This window comes from Lygodium microphyllum, chromosome 12 (genome assembly GCF_053477565.2).
Source record: "Lygodium microphyllum isolate KBCC chromosome 12, Lygodium_microphyllum_v1.1.10, whole genome shotgun sequence".
Classification (NCBI taxonomy): domain Eukaryota; kingdom Viridiplantae; phylum Streptophyta; class Polypodiopsida; order Schizaeales; family Lygodiaceae; genus Lygodium; species Lygodium microphyllum.
The window spans coordinates 133,383,372-133,398,748 of NC_141146.1; the positions used below are offsets into that span (position 1 = coordinate 133,383,372).

The 15,377-nt window shown below is 42.7% G+C and overlaps 1 protein-coding gene across 1 annotated transcript in view; it reads right to left on the minus strand.

Annotated features, from left to right (window-relative positions):
• The window catches only part of LOC148028298 (cytochrome b-c1 complex subunit Rieske-4, mitochondrial-like), a 55,501-nt gene extending 42,661 nt beyond the window's left edge, over window positions 1-12,840 (minus strand). Inside the window, exon 1 of the mRNA XM_087690112.1 lies at window positions 12,660-12,840. The gene's annotated coding sequence lies outside the window, so the exon portion shown is untranslated. The remainder of the gene's footprint in view (window positions 1-12,659) is intronic.
• Window positions 12,841-15,377: the final 2,537 nt, after the last annotated feature.

Consider the following 15,377-nt stretch of genomic DNA (forward strand, 5'->3'; position numbering starts at 1 on the left):
GCTGCCCTGGTTTTGCACAGTGCACAAGCTGATAATTACTCTTGTTGGTGGCACACGAACAAGCTAAGGCTTGTGCACACAGGCTGCACACACAAGTAATCTGCAGGAGGGAATGTCGAGACTGTAGGAAAAAACGTCACCAGGCAAAAGTAGCACTTTGGCCGATCAGAACCCAAAAAATGAGCAGGTACGAAATGGCTTTTCATGTGTCTAGACAAATACCGGACCCTTGCAGATGTCTAATATGCTGAATCATACACGCCTGAATCCAACCTTCGTGTCATTGAATATTATGGAGATGATTGGCTAAAAATTGGCCAATTCTTGAGCACTATGACAAAGTAGGAAGATTGGACTAATGAAGAATTCAAGAGAATCAGGAGAAAGGTTTATGGCTTCTTTCTCAAAGATGTCTACCTTTGGAGACATGCAAAGAAGAAAGGAGGAGCACCTGACTCAAAGACAACCACCATGGAAGGACGGTGGGCAGCTGTAAGACAGCATGCTCAATGTTTTGTTTTAATTTAATGGAATAGTGTGTATGCTGTAAGTTTATGTTCACTGCCCTACAGATCAGATCTTCAGTTAAAAATAGAATCAAAAAACTAAATTGTTTGTTGGCAAACTGCCATTTCACAACTCTTCACAGATCTTCCTTACGACAAGCTCTTGCATCAATACAGCAATTTGTTCCTTGGCAAGATCTCGCTATCACTCAAGTGAAGCTGAAGACGTTTTTGTCAGAAGTGGTGCAGCAATGGAAGCGTAAAGAATATGCTGAAATAAATGCTGAAACACAAGACAGAAGAAAGAAAGAATGAATGAACACAGTAGACAGATGAGAACTCAGATGTATGCTCGGGAAATGGAATCCATATCGAACACGAGACAGCAGCATACAACGGTGAGTCACTGGCTGCGTGGGCTCCTCAGCACCGGCTCCTCTCTCCCAGAAGGATCTCCACTGATGGCTAAAGTACCAAAGACTATGGAGGAGGAGCCCTATAAATAGCCACAAAAGAGGGGAGCATAAAATGCAGGTCGGCCAGCATTTAATGCTGGTCGGCCAGCAATAAATGCTAAAAGTACATCATAAATGGCCACAAAAATGTGCCATAAAATACTGCATAAAATGCTACATAAAATGCCCAGCCTCTGCACACAGACTCACACCATGAGCTGACTAATATCTGCTAACAGTTTTATACGTCTTAACATACTAGCAGAAAAAGCCATGTCAGCCTGCAGACTCAAGGCCCGATGACATGTCGCCCTGCACACTCAAGGTCTAGAACCCAAACGGATTGTCTAGCAACGTAGGCTATGCGGTTATCCCCTTGAGCACTGCCTTCTCAATTGGTAGGTCTTGCAGTCAAGCTCGCTGCCCATTTACATAGGTGACCGCATGATAGGACAAAATTTGGGAGAAATCGTAGGGGCTTTTCCACACGAGGATATATTCGTCGATAGGGGATAACTATGCCGAGGAGAGTCAGTAAGATAGCAGAAATCCTAATGTCGGCGCATTGCACCGTGACATTGTGAAAATGCCCATGGCTGACAAGACAAACAGAAGAAAGATTAAAGAAGAAGCAGGAAGAGCGCCTGCCTGTGAGAGTCCTGCCAGGGCAACACAGAATCGCTTGCGATCTCGAGCGTCGTCCCGTCGCCGCAGCACAGAAGAGACCTCCCTCTGTGTCTCTCTGTGTGTGCAGACGCGATCTACGTTCACTTTAGGGCACCATTTCATGCAGCCACACTTGCAATACCTGCCCAAAAGACACCTACTGCTCCAAAAATACGCTTCTCTTTTTTGGATGAATGCGTTAAATTATAATATTACACAAAGGAGTTGTATAAATATGTACATCTTAGTGGGGGGAGAACAGATCAGCTGGCCTATCATATGTAACTCGACAAAAAGGTTACAAAAAATAATTCATTTACAGAGGTGCTTAATGTAGGAGTTGAACTACTGCAGGGAGAGAGTAGCACCCAGGTTCAAGGGGTGGGTCCACACTGTGGGACGAGTCTCGGATTTCAATCCAAATGGCTTCCTTTCTCCCCATTTGAAGTAGAAGCTCTTAATGGGTCTTCAATTTCATGAAGGTAACTGAATCCTCTTCACCTATTTCCACTAAGTTCAAAGGGGCTCTAAGACCCTTGTTACTTTGCTTCAATTGGGTAGGGGCCATTGAGAAAGGGAATATGACCCTTGGACATAGTCATGACCACATTCCAATTTTCTATCTATTTTGACATTGAAGCTTCTCACAATCTTCCTTTGGGATCATTCATTTGATCTAGTCATAGTCAGTTTAACTTCAATCTTGGCAATGGTGTGGCCTTGTTTGATTACTTGCACATTAAAGTCCAGCATTAGCTTAGTCAGCAAAATCATGTTTTTATCATTAGAAACAACCATAGATTTCTTTACATTTAGATTGTCCATAAGAAGATGCCTCTAATACACATCCAAAGGGTGGAGGGGAGCCCATTAGCCTCTCCAAGAAGGAGCTCTTTCCACAATACAAAGTAGGGGTGGAAGGGCAAGATAGTCAAATGGAGCCACTAGATATATGGTTTATTACTAGGGCAATTGAGGAATAAGTGGGAAAGGGTTTGTTTCTCCTTATTGCATCACCTAAAAACTCCTAACCCCACTTCCAATCTCTCAGCTCTCTCACATGCCCAAAAAACTTTGTGTAGGATTAGCCAAAAGAAAAGAAAAACCTTCAGGGAGAGGGGGAGGGGGAGCTTCAAACTTGTTTGAAGCTAATTCCCATTGACAAGTACTCCAATTGAAGTTCCACTTTTTATTGAGTCTGGTTATTAACATGGAATTGTCTCTTAGTGGGGCCACGAGAGGAAGTAATTTGCTCCTCTCCGCCCACCCAAAGCCTACGAGTCTAACCTTACTCTCACATTATATTAGCCTTGGGTTTAAGTCAAAATGTACCGCTTTTCTATTTTGTATGAAGACCAAGTTCTCCTTATTTAGTCTGAAGGTTATTCCTACTTCACACTTACCTATCCATGAGTTCCCAACATAGTACTAGATGTCAGCCCACACCCAAATTCCCTTTTTATATAGTTCGGCTACCTTGCTAAAGTCTTCTCTTGTTATTGAGGGGAGAAAATGCTCAACCAGATTGAATCCATGTCCACCTAGTGGAAGGCTTTCTTCACATTTTTTAGGGATAGCTTGTCTTTGAATTTATGTCATGTTTCCCATAGTGTTTTCTTAGGGGAGGAGCTCTTGTGCACTTGAACTTGCAAGAGAACAATTGTGCAGTGTGAATGGGAAGGTTTTTGCACCTAGGGTAGACTTCAAATTTGAACCTTTTTATACTCTGAGTAAGGAGTTTAGCCCACTCCTGAGTCTTCATCTGGGTTTTCAAGGCTTCTAATCACCCATTTGCCTAGTATGAGTCTATATGTCATTGCATAGCTTTCAATGATTCCTAGACCCATTATTTTTGGGGGAGTGTGTAGGTATGCCATGACACTTTGGGTATTTTGAACTTATCACGGTCTCCTCCCCATAGAAAGTTTCTATATAAAGCTTCTAGCTATCCAAGGGCACCTTTAGGAGGTCTCCAATGAGTGAGCTAGTATACACAAGTGGGTGTCAATACATGGTTCAATATTACACATCTGGAGGCTAGGTTTTGCTATAGTCCAATCCATCTATCCAACTTCTTCCCGATTATTTCAAGAACCAATTGCCACCTCTGCTTTAAGGCAACGCCAAAGCCCATCGAAATGCCCAACAACCTGAAGCTTTGCACTTGTAAGGCCTCATTCCATGAGCATCACTAACTTGAGAGAAACAACCAACCACATTGCCACTAGCACTTCTTGATGTATCTAACAAAAAGAGCAAACCTTTGTATCCAATGCATCCTATGAATCCATGGGAGTGCTTGCATATAATCTGCAAACTATATCTTTCACGTTTTGCAGTGCACCACAGTCTTTATCAATCCCAAATCCCTTCAAGCCCAAGCTGTGAACACAAATACGAGCAGGGCCACCATTTCATGTGTAGGAACAAGATTTGTCCTGCATAGTACAATGTCCATTCTTCAATGTTTTCAGCTCAATAACAAATTGCCACACTTTTCCTTGTTTTCAGACCATAGTGACTTAAAAAACAGACACAGAGAGAGAGAGCGAGCTCGTGTGGGCTGTAGAGCACTCAGCCCATTAGCGAGAGAGAGAGAGAGAGAGAGAGAGAGAGAGAGAGAGACACACACACACACACACACAGAGGATAAGACTGAGCACTCAGCAGTGAGCACACTGCACATTGCACGGGTTGAACAGACTGCCCTGTTTTTGCACTAACTGAGCACGCTGCCCTGAATCTGAATTTCTGCATAGTGCACATGCTGCCCTGGTTTTGCACAGTGCACAAGCTGATAATTAATATTGTTGGTGGCACACGAACAAGCTAAGGCTTGTGCACACAGGCTGCACACACAAGTAATCTGCAGGAGGGAATGTCGAGACTGTAGGAAAAAACGTCACCAGGCAAAAGCAGCAGTTTGGCCGATCAGAACCCAAAAAATGACCAGGGACGAAATGGCTTTTCATGTGTCTAGACACATACCAGACCCTTGCAGATGTCTAATATGCTGAATCATACACGCCTGAATACAACCTTCGTGTCATTTATTTTATTTGTTGAATGGAATAGTGTGTATCCTATAAGTTTATGTTCACTGCCCTACAGATCAGATCTTCAGTTACAAATAGAAACAAAAAACTAAATTGTTTGTTGGCAAACTGCCATTTCACAACTCTTCAGAGATCTTCTTTACGACAAGCTCTTGCATCAATACAGCAATTTGTTCCTTGGCAAGATCTAGCTATCACTCACATGAAGCTGAAGACGTTTTATACGTCTTAATAGACTGGCACAAAAAGCCATGTCAGCCTACAGACTCAAGGCCCGATGCCATGTCGCCCTGCACACTCAAGGTCTAGAACCCAAATGGACTGTCTAGCAACGTAGGCTATGCGGTTATCCCCTTGAGCACTACCTTCTCAATTGGTAGGTCTTGCAGTCAAGCTCGCTGCCCATTTACATAGGTGACCGAATGATAGGACAAAATTTTGGAGAAATCATAGGGGCTTTTCCACACGAGGATATATTCGTCGATAGGGGATAACTGTGCGGAGGAGAGTCAGTAAGAAAGCAAAAACCCTAATGTCAGACCATTGCACCGTGACATTGTAAAAACGGCCATGGCTTACAAGGCAATTAGAAGAAAGATTAAAGAAGCAGCAGGAAGAGCACCTGCCTGTGAGAGTAATGCCGCCGCAACACAGAATCGCTTGCGATCTCGACTGTCATCCCCTCGCCGCAAGCCAGAAGAGACCTCAATCTGTGTCTCTCTGTGTGTACAGACACGATCTTCGTTCACTTTAGGGCACCATTCACATGCAGCCACACTTGCAATACGTCCCGAGAAGATACCTAGTGCTCCAAAAATACACTTTTTTATTTTAGATGAATGCGTTAAATTATAATATTACACAAAGGATTTGTATAAATATGTACATCTTAGCGGGGGGAGAACAGATCAGTTGGCCTATCATACGTAACTCGACAAAAAGGTTACAAAAAATAATTCATTTACAGAGGTGCTTAATGTAGGAGTTGAACTACTGCAGGGAGAGAGTAGCACCCAGGTTCAAGGGGTGGGTCCACACTATGGGGCGAGTCTCGGATTTCAATCCAAATGGCTTCCTTTCTCCCCATTTGGAGTAGAAGCTCTTAATGGGTCTTGAATTTCGTAAAGGTAATTGAATCCTCTTCACCTATTTCCACTAAGTTCAAAGGGGCTCTAAGACCCTTGTTACTTTGCTTCAATTGGGAAGGGGCCATTGAGACAAGGAATATGACCCTTGGACATAGTCATGACCACATTCCAATTTTCTATCTATTTTGACATTGAAGCTTCTCACAATCTTCCTTTGGGATCATTCATTTGATCTAGTCATAGTCAGTTTAACTTCAATCTTGGCAATGGTGTAGTCTTGTTTGATTACTTGCACATTAAAGTCAAGCATTAGCTTAGTCAGCAAAATCATGTTTTTATCATTAAAAACAACTACATTTCTTTACATTTAGATTGTCTATAAGAAGATGCCTCTAATACACATCCAAAGGGGGGAGGGGAGCCCATTAGCCTCTCCAAGAAGGAGCTCTTTCCACAATACAAAGTAGGGGTGGAAGGGCAAGACAGTCAAATGGAGCCACTGGATATATGGTTTATTACTAGGGCAATTGAGGAATAAGTGGGGAAGGGTTTCTTTCTCCTTATTGCATCACCTACAAACTCCTGACCCCACTTCCAATCTCTCAGCTCTCTCACATGCCCAAAAAGCTTTGTGTAGGATTAGCCAAAAGAGAAGAGAAACCTTCAGGGGGAGGGGGAGCTCCAAACTTGTTTGAACCTAAATTCCCATTGACAAGTACTCCAATTGAAGTTCCACTTTTTGTTGAGTCTAGTTATTAACATGGAATTGTCTCTTAGTGGGGCGAAGAGAGGAAGTAATTTGCTCCTCTCAGCCCACCCAAAGCCTACTAGTCTAACCTTATTCTCACATTATATTAGCCTTGGGTTTAAGTCAACATGTACCGCTTTTCAATTTTGTATGAAGGCCAAGTTCTCCTTATTTAGTCTGAAGGTTATTCCTACTTCACACTTACCTATCCATGAGTTCCCAACATAGTACTAGATGTCAGACCACACCTAAATTCCCTTTTTATGTAGTATGGCTACCAGGCTAAAGTCTTCTCATGTTATTGAGGGGAGAAAATGCTCAAGCAGATTGAATCCATGTCCACCTAGTGGAAAGCTTTCTTCACATTTTTGAGGGATAGCTTGTCTTTGAATTTATGTCATGTTTCCCATAGTGTTTTCTTAGGGGAGGAGCTCTTGTGCACTTGAACTTGCAAGAGGACAATTGTGCAATGTGAATGGAAAGGTTTTTGCACCTGGGGTAGACTTCAAATTTGAACCTTTTTATACTCTGAGTAAGGAGTTTAGCCCACTCCTGAGTCTTCATCTGGGTTTTCAAGGCTTCTAATCACCCATTTGCCTAGTATGAGTCTATATGTCATTGCATAGCTTTCAATGATTCCTAGACCCCCTTATTTTTAGGGGAGTGTGTAGGTATGCCATGACACTTTGGGTATTTTGAACTTATCACAGTCTCCTCCCCATAGAAAGTTTCTATATAAAGCTTCTAGCTATCCAAGGGCACCTTTAGGAGATCTACAACGAGTGAGCAAGTATACACAAGTGGGTGTCAATACATGGTTCAATATTACTCATCTGGAGGCTAGGTTTTGCTATAGTCCAATCCATCTATCCAATTTCTTCCTGATTATTTCAAGAACCCATTGCCACCTCTGCTTTAAGGCAACGCCAAAGCCCATCGAAATGCCCAACAACCTGAAGCTTTGCACTTGTAAGGCCTCATTCCATGAGCATCACTAACTTGAGAGAAACAACCAGCCACATTGCCACTAGCACTTCTTGATGTATCTGACAAAAAGAGCAAACCTTTGTATCCAATGCATCCTATGAACCCATGGGAGCGCTTGCATATAATCTACAAACTATATCTTTCACGTTTTGCAATGCATCACAGTCTTTATCAATCCCAAATCCCTTCAAGCCCAAGCTATGAACACAAATACGAGCAGGGCCACAATTTCATGTGTAGGAACAATATTTGCACTGCATAGTACAATGTCCATTCTTCAATGTTTTCAGCTCAATAACAAATTGCCACACTTTTCCTTGTTTTCAGACCATAGTGACTTAAAAAACAGACACACAGAGAGAGAGAGAGAGCTCGTGTAGGCTGTAGAGCACTCAGCCCATTAGCGAGAGAGAGAGAGAGAGAGAGAGAGAGACACACACACACACACACACACAGAGGATAAGACTGAGCACTCAGCAGTGAGCACACTGCACAGTGCACGGGTTGAACAGACTGCCCTGTTTTTGCACTCACTGAGCACGCTGCCCTGAATCTGAATTTCTGCATAGTGCACATGCTACCCTGGTTTTGCACAGTGCACAAGCTGATAATTAATCTTGTTGGTGGCATACGAACAAGCTAAGGCTTCTGCACACAGGCTGCACACACAAGTAATCTGCAGGAGGGAATGTCGAGACTGTAGGAAAAAACGTCACCAGGCAAAAGCAGCAGTTTGGCCGATCAGAACCCAAAAAATGAGCAGGTACGAAATGGCTTTCCATGTGTCTAGACACATACGAGACCCTTGCAGATGTCTAATATGCTGAATCATACACGCCTGAATCCAACCTTCGTGTCATTTATTTTATTTGTTGAATGGAATAGTGTGGATCCTGTAAGTTTATGTTCACTGCCCTACAGATCAGATCTTCAGTTCCAAATAGAAACAAAAAACTAAATTGTTTGTTGGCAAACTGCTATTTCACAACTCTTCACAGATCTTCCTTACGACAAGCTCTTACATCAATACAGCAATTTGTTCCTTGGCAAGATCTAGCTATCACTCACGTGAAGCTCAAGACGTTTTATACGTCTTAACAGACTGGCAGAAAAAGCCATGTCAGCCTGCAGACGCAAGGCCCGATGCCATGTCGCCCTGCACACTCAAGGTCTAGAACCCAAACAGACTGTCTACGAACGTAGACTATGCGGTTATCCCCTTGAGCACTGCCTTCTCAATTGGTAGGTCTTGCAGTCAAGCTCGTTGCCCATTTACATAGGTGACCGAATGATAGGACAAAATTTTGGGAGAAATCGTAGGGGCTTTTCCACACGAGGATATATTCCTCGATAGGGAATAACTGTGCGGAGGAGAGTCAATAAGATAGCAGAAACCCTAATGTCGGCCCATTGCACCGTGACATTGTGAAAACGGCCATGGCTGACAAGGCAAACAGAAGAAAGATTAAAGAAGAAGCAGGAAGAGCAGCTGCCTGTGAGAGTCCTGCCGCGGCAACATAGAATCGCTTGCGATCTCGAGCGTCGTCCCCTCGCCACAGGCCAGAAGAGACCTGCCTCTGTGTGTCTCTCTGTGTGTGCAGACGCGATCTTCGTTCACTTTAGGGCACCATTCACATGCAGCCACACTTGCAATACATGTCCAAAAGATACCTAGTGCTCCAAAAATACGCTTTTCTTTTTTGGATGAATGCGTTAAATTATAATATTACACAAAGGAGTTGTATAAATATGTACATCTTAGTGGGGGGAGAAGAAATCAGCTGGCCTATCATATGTAACTCGACAAAAAGGTTACAAAATATAATTCATTTACAGAGGTGCTTAATGTAGGAATTGAACTACTGCAGGCAAAGAGTAGCACCCAGGTTCAAGGGGTGGGTCCACACTGTGGAGCGAGTCTCGGATTTCAATCCAAATCGCTTCCTTTCTCCCCATTTGGAGTAGAAGCTCTTAATGGGTCTTGAATTTCGTGAAGGTGACTGAATCCTCTTCACCTATTTCCACTAAGTTCAAAGGGGCTCTATGACCCTTGTTACTTTGCTTCAATTGGGTAGGGACCATTGAGAGAGGGAATATGACCCTTGGACATAGTCATGACCACATTCCAATTTTCTATCAATTTTGACATTGAAGCTTCTCATAATCTTCCTTTGGGATCATTCATTTGATCTAGTCATAGTCAGTTTAACTTGAATCTTGGCAATGATGTGGCCTTGTTTGATTACTTGCACATTAAAGTCAAGCATTAGCTTAGTCAGCAAAATCATGTTTTTATCATTAAAAACAACTACATTTCTTTACATTTAGATTGTCCATAAAAAGATGCCTCTAATACACATCCAAAGGGTGGAGGGGAGCCCATTAGCCTCTCCAAGAATGAGCTCTTTCCACAATACAAAGTAGGTGTGGAAGGGCAAGATAGTCAAATGGAGCCACTGGATATATGGTTTATTACTAGGGCAATTGAGGAATAAGTGGGGAAGGGTTTGTTTCTCCTTATTGCATCACCTACAAACTCCTGACCCCACTTCCAATCTCTCAGCTCTCTCACATGCCCAAAAAACTTTGTGTAGGATTAGCCAAAAGAAAAGAGAAACCTTCAAGGGGAGAGGGAGCTCCAAACTTGTTTGAATCTAAATTCCCATTGACAAGTACTCCAATTGAAGTTCCACTTTTTGTTGAGTCTGGTTATTAACATGGAATTGTCTCTTAGTGGGGCCAAGAGAGGAAGTAATTTGCTCCTCTCAACCCACCCAAAGCCTACTAGTCTAACCTTATTCTGACATTATATTAGCCTTGGGTTTAAGTCAACATGTACCGCTTTTCTATTTTGTGTGAAGGCCAAGTTCTCCTTATTTAGTCTGAAGGTTATTCCTACTTCACACTTACCTATCCATGAGTTCCCAACATAGTACTAGATGTCAGACCACACCTAAATTCCCTTTTTATGTAGTCTCGCTAGCTTGCTAAAGTCTTCTCTTGTTATTGAGGGGAGAAAATGGTCAACCAGATTGAATCCATGTCCACCTAGTGGAAGGCTTTCTTCACATTTTTTAGGGATAGCTTGTCTTTGAATTTATGTCATGTTTCCCATAGTGTTTTCTTAGGGGAGGAGCTCTTGTGCACTTGAACTTACAAGAGGACAATTGTGCAGTGTGAATGGGAAGTTTTTGCACTTGGGGTAGACTTCAAATTTGAACCTTTTCATACTCTGAGTAAGGAGTTTAGCCCACTCGTTAGTCTTCATCTGGGTTTTCAAGGCTTCTAATCACCCATTTGCCTAGTATGAGTCTATATGTCATTGCATAGCTTTCAATGATTCCTAGACCCCCTTATTTTTAGGGGAGTGTGTAGGTATGCCATGACACTTTGGGTATTTTGAACTTATCACGGTCTCCTCGCCATAGAAAGTTTCTATATAAAGCTTCTAGCTATCCCAGGGCACCTTTAGGAGGTCTCCAACGAGTGAGCAAGTATACACAAGTGGGTGTCAATACATGGTTCAATATTACACATCTGGAGGCTAGGTTTTGCTACACTCCAATCCATCTATCCAACTTCTTCCTGATTATTTCAAGAACCCATTGCCACCTCTGCTTCAAGGCAACGCCAAAGCCCATCGAAATGCCCAACAACCTGAAGCTTTGCACTTGTAAGGCCTCATTCCATAAGCATCACTAACTTGACAGAAACAACCAGCCATATTGCCACTAGCACTTCTTGATGTATCTGACAAAAAGAGCAAACCTTTTGTATCCAATGCATCTTATGAACCCATGGGAGCGCTTGCATATAATCTGCAAACTATATCTTTCACGTTTTGCAGTGCACCACAGTCTTTATCAATCCCAAATCCCTTCAAGCCCAAGCTGTGAACACAAATACGAGCAGGGCCACCATATCATGTGTAGGAACAATATTTGCGCTGCATAGTACAATGTCTATTCTTCAATGTTTTCAGCTCAATAACAAATTGCCACACTTTTCCTTGTTTTCAGACCATAGTGACTTAAAAAACAGACACAGAGAGAGAGAGAGCTCGTGTAGGCTGTAGAGCACTCAGCCCATTAGCGAGAGAGAGAGAGAGAGACACACACACACACACACACACAGGATAAGACTGAGCACTCAGCAGTGAGCACGCTGCACAGTGCACGGGTTGAACAGACTGCCTTGTTTTTGCACTAACTGAGCACGCTGCCCTGAATCTGAATTTCTGCATAGTGCACATGCTGCCCTGGTTTTGCACAGTGCACAAGCTGATAATTAATCTTGTTGGTGGCACACGAACAAGCTAAGGCTTGTGCACACAGGCTGCACACACAAGTAATCTGCAGGAGGGAATGTCGAGACTGTAGGAAAAAACGTCACCAGGCAAAAGCAGCAGTTTGACCGATCAGAACCCAAAAAATGAGCAGGTACGAAATGGCTTTTCATGTGTCTAGACACATACCAGACCCTTGCAGATGTCTAATATGCTGAATCATACACGCCTGAATCCAACCTTCGTGTCATTTATTTTATTTGTTGAATGGAATAGTGTGTATCCTGTAAGTTTATGTTCACTGCCCTACAGATCAGATCTTCAGTTACAAATAGAAACAAAAAACTAAATTGTTTGTTGGCAAACTGCGATTTCACAAATCTTCACAGATCTTGCTTACGACAAGCTCTTGCATCAATACAGCAATTTGTTCCTTGGCAAGATCTCGCTATCACTCACGTGAAGCTGAAGGCATTTTATACGTCTTAACAGACTGGCAGAAAAAGCCATGTCAGCCTGCAGACTCAAGGCCCGATGCCATGTCGCCCTGCACACTCAAGGTCTAGAACCCAAACGGACTGTCTAGCAACGTAGGCTATGCGGTTATCCCCTTGAGGACTGCCTTCTCAATTGGTAGGTCTTGCAGTCAAGCTCGCTGCCCATTTACATAGGTGACCGTATGATAGGACAAAATTTGGGAGAAATCGTAGGGGCTTTTCAACATGAGGATATATTTGTCAACAGGGGATAACTGTGCGGAGGAGAGTCAGTAAGATAGCAGAATCTCTAATGTCGGCGCATTGCGGAGGGGATAACTGTGCTGACAAGACAAACAGAAGAAATATTAAAGAAGACGCAGGAAGAGCACCTGCCTGAGAGAGTCCCGCCGCGGCAACACAGAATCTCGTGCGATCTCGAGCGTCGTCCCCCGCCGTAGGCCAGAAGAGACCTGCCTGTGTGTCTCCGTGTGTGTGTGGAGACGCGATCTCCGTCCAGTTGAGGGCACGATTCACATGCGGCCACGCTTGCCTCGAGTAGAAGGTACCCCCACTATAGGTACAAAGGGACACTTATGATAAAGTAAAGGACTGACTACACGGGTAAGCATGAAGGGCCGGGTGAGAAGGCACTCTTTCTTCCTAAGAATCCCCCTTTCTCCTCGCGACCAATTGAGAGAGAAAGATAGATGATTGATAATCATGGGGAAGAAGCCCATTCCCATCGAGAAGATCCACAAGGAATCGAGCCGTCGTGTTACTTTCAACAAGAGGAAGAACGGCCTCCTCAAGAAAGCCTACGAGCTCTCTGTGCTTTGCGACATCGACATGGCTCTCATCCTCTTTTCCCCTACAGGAGACCTTACACACTTACCTAGATACCTAGTGCTCCAAAATAGGCTTTTCTTTACACACTTACCTATCCATGAGTTCCCAACATAGTACTACATGTTAGCCCACACCCAAATTCCCTTTTTATGTAGTTTGGCTACCTTGATAAAGTCTTCTCTTGTTATTGAGGGGAGAAAATGCTCAACCAGATTGATTCCATGTCCACCTAGTGGAAGGCTTTCTTCACATTTTTGAGGGATAGCTTGTCTTTGAATTTCTGTCATGTTTCCCATAGTGTTTTGTTTAGGGGAGGAGCTCTTGTGCACTTGAACTTGCAAGAGGACAATTGTGCAGTGTGAATGGGAAGGTTTTTGCACCTGGCGTAGACTTCAAATTTGAACCTTTTTATACTCTGAGTAAGGAGTTTAGCCCACTCCTGAGTCTTCATCTGGGTTTTCAAGGCTTCTAATCACCCATTTGCCTAGTATGAGTCTATATGTCATTGCATAGCTTTCAATGATTCCTAGATCCCCTTATTTTTGGGGAGTGTGTAGGTATGCCATGACACTTTGGGTATTTTGAACTTATTACGATCTCCTCCCCATAGAAAGTTTCTATATAAAGCTTCTAGCTATCCAAGGGCACCTTTAGGAGGTCTCCAACGAGTGAGCAAGTATACACAAGTGGGTGTCAATACATTTCAATATTACACATCTGGAGGCTAGGTTTTGCTACAGTCCAATCCATCTATGCAATTTCTTCCTGATTATTTCAAGAACCCATTGCCACCTCTACTTTAAGGCAACGCCAAAGCCCATTGAAATGCCCAACAACCTGAATATTTTTCCCTCATGGATCATTTGGTGTCTTGCATTAAGGATCCACTTAAGAGGCCCCTTGACTAGCATTTCTATACTAGTTTTGGTATGGTTGATTACTGACCTAGATACCAAATAGAATGTTTCTAAGTAGTCCCAAAATGTAGTGATGTACTCTAGGTCATTGTCAAGAGTTGCATAAGCATCATCAGCAAAGAGATTGAGGATCATTTCCTTATTGTCAAGAAGGTGAACCCCTCTGATTTTCCCTTTCTGCACTTGTTCTTGAACAAGCCAACACAACCCATCCATAGCAATGGCAAAAAGTATGAGGGCCAAGGGACAACCCTATCTAATAGATCTCCTTAGAGGGAGAGCTCCAGTTAATTCTCCATTTACTACTATTCTCATGGAAGCATTTCCAAATAGGACTAAGACATATTTGATGAATCTTCTACCTAGTTCCATACCTAGTAAGGACGCTAGATTAAAGTCCCATCCTAGCCTATCATAGGCTTTGTCAAAGTCTATTTTTGAGGAAAAGGAAGTCTTGATTTTTCTTTTGGGCGAACTCAAGACCCTTCCACATGTTTATGATAGCATCTAGAATATATCTACCTTTTATGAACTCTTTTTGCTCATTTTTCACCCATTTGTGGAGGTAGTAAGCCTTCTAGCTAGTGCTTTGGCATATATTTTATAGGTTGAGGTGAGGCAAGTAATTGGCCTCCACTTTCCTAGAAATCCCTTCTCTTCTTTTTTGTGAATTAGTTCTATCACTCCTTCATCAATCATGGAAGGGAGGGATGCATAATGCACAACTTCCCTTCACACTTCTATCAATAGGGACTAAAGTCTCTTCTTTTAGTGTTAGAGGCCATTGAGGCTTTGGGATTTTCCTTTGGCCAAGGAATCTATTGTAACTGTGAGCTCAAAGGAGTTGAAATCAACCTTTAGGATAGGGACCAACTCTAATGGGACTACCTTTTTTGGACATCCAAATACATGGGCTTTCACTGAAGTTTGAATATCAAAGCCAATCCTAGGCATGCCGAAAATGCTAAAAAAATATTCCTATGTTATTGCCATATTTTTGGAGCCCCGAGAGGAACACCAAGGAAAAGGGAATTCTCTTGCAAGAAAATCTATCTTGTAACATCAACAAGCTTGTTTATCATGTTTCATATGATCACAATGAAGAAAAGAACACCAGACACAACAAATCTTCATGCAGCATCATGTAGATCTCCCACGGATTTTAATAGAATCAACCATATTCTTCAATATCTTCATAAAATCCATCAATATAACAAAGAAAGCAAAATAATACACCATCTTTGAATGGAAATACATCACATAGTATTCATCTTCAATATCTTCATAGTCTTCTCTCTCAATCTCTCATATACAATCACTCTGTTTGAGTAGAATTTGCTATCT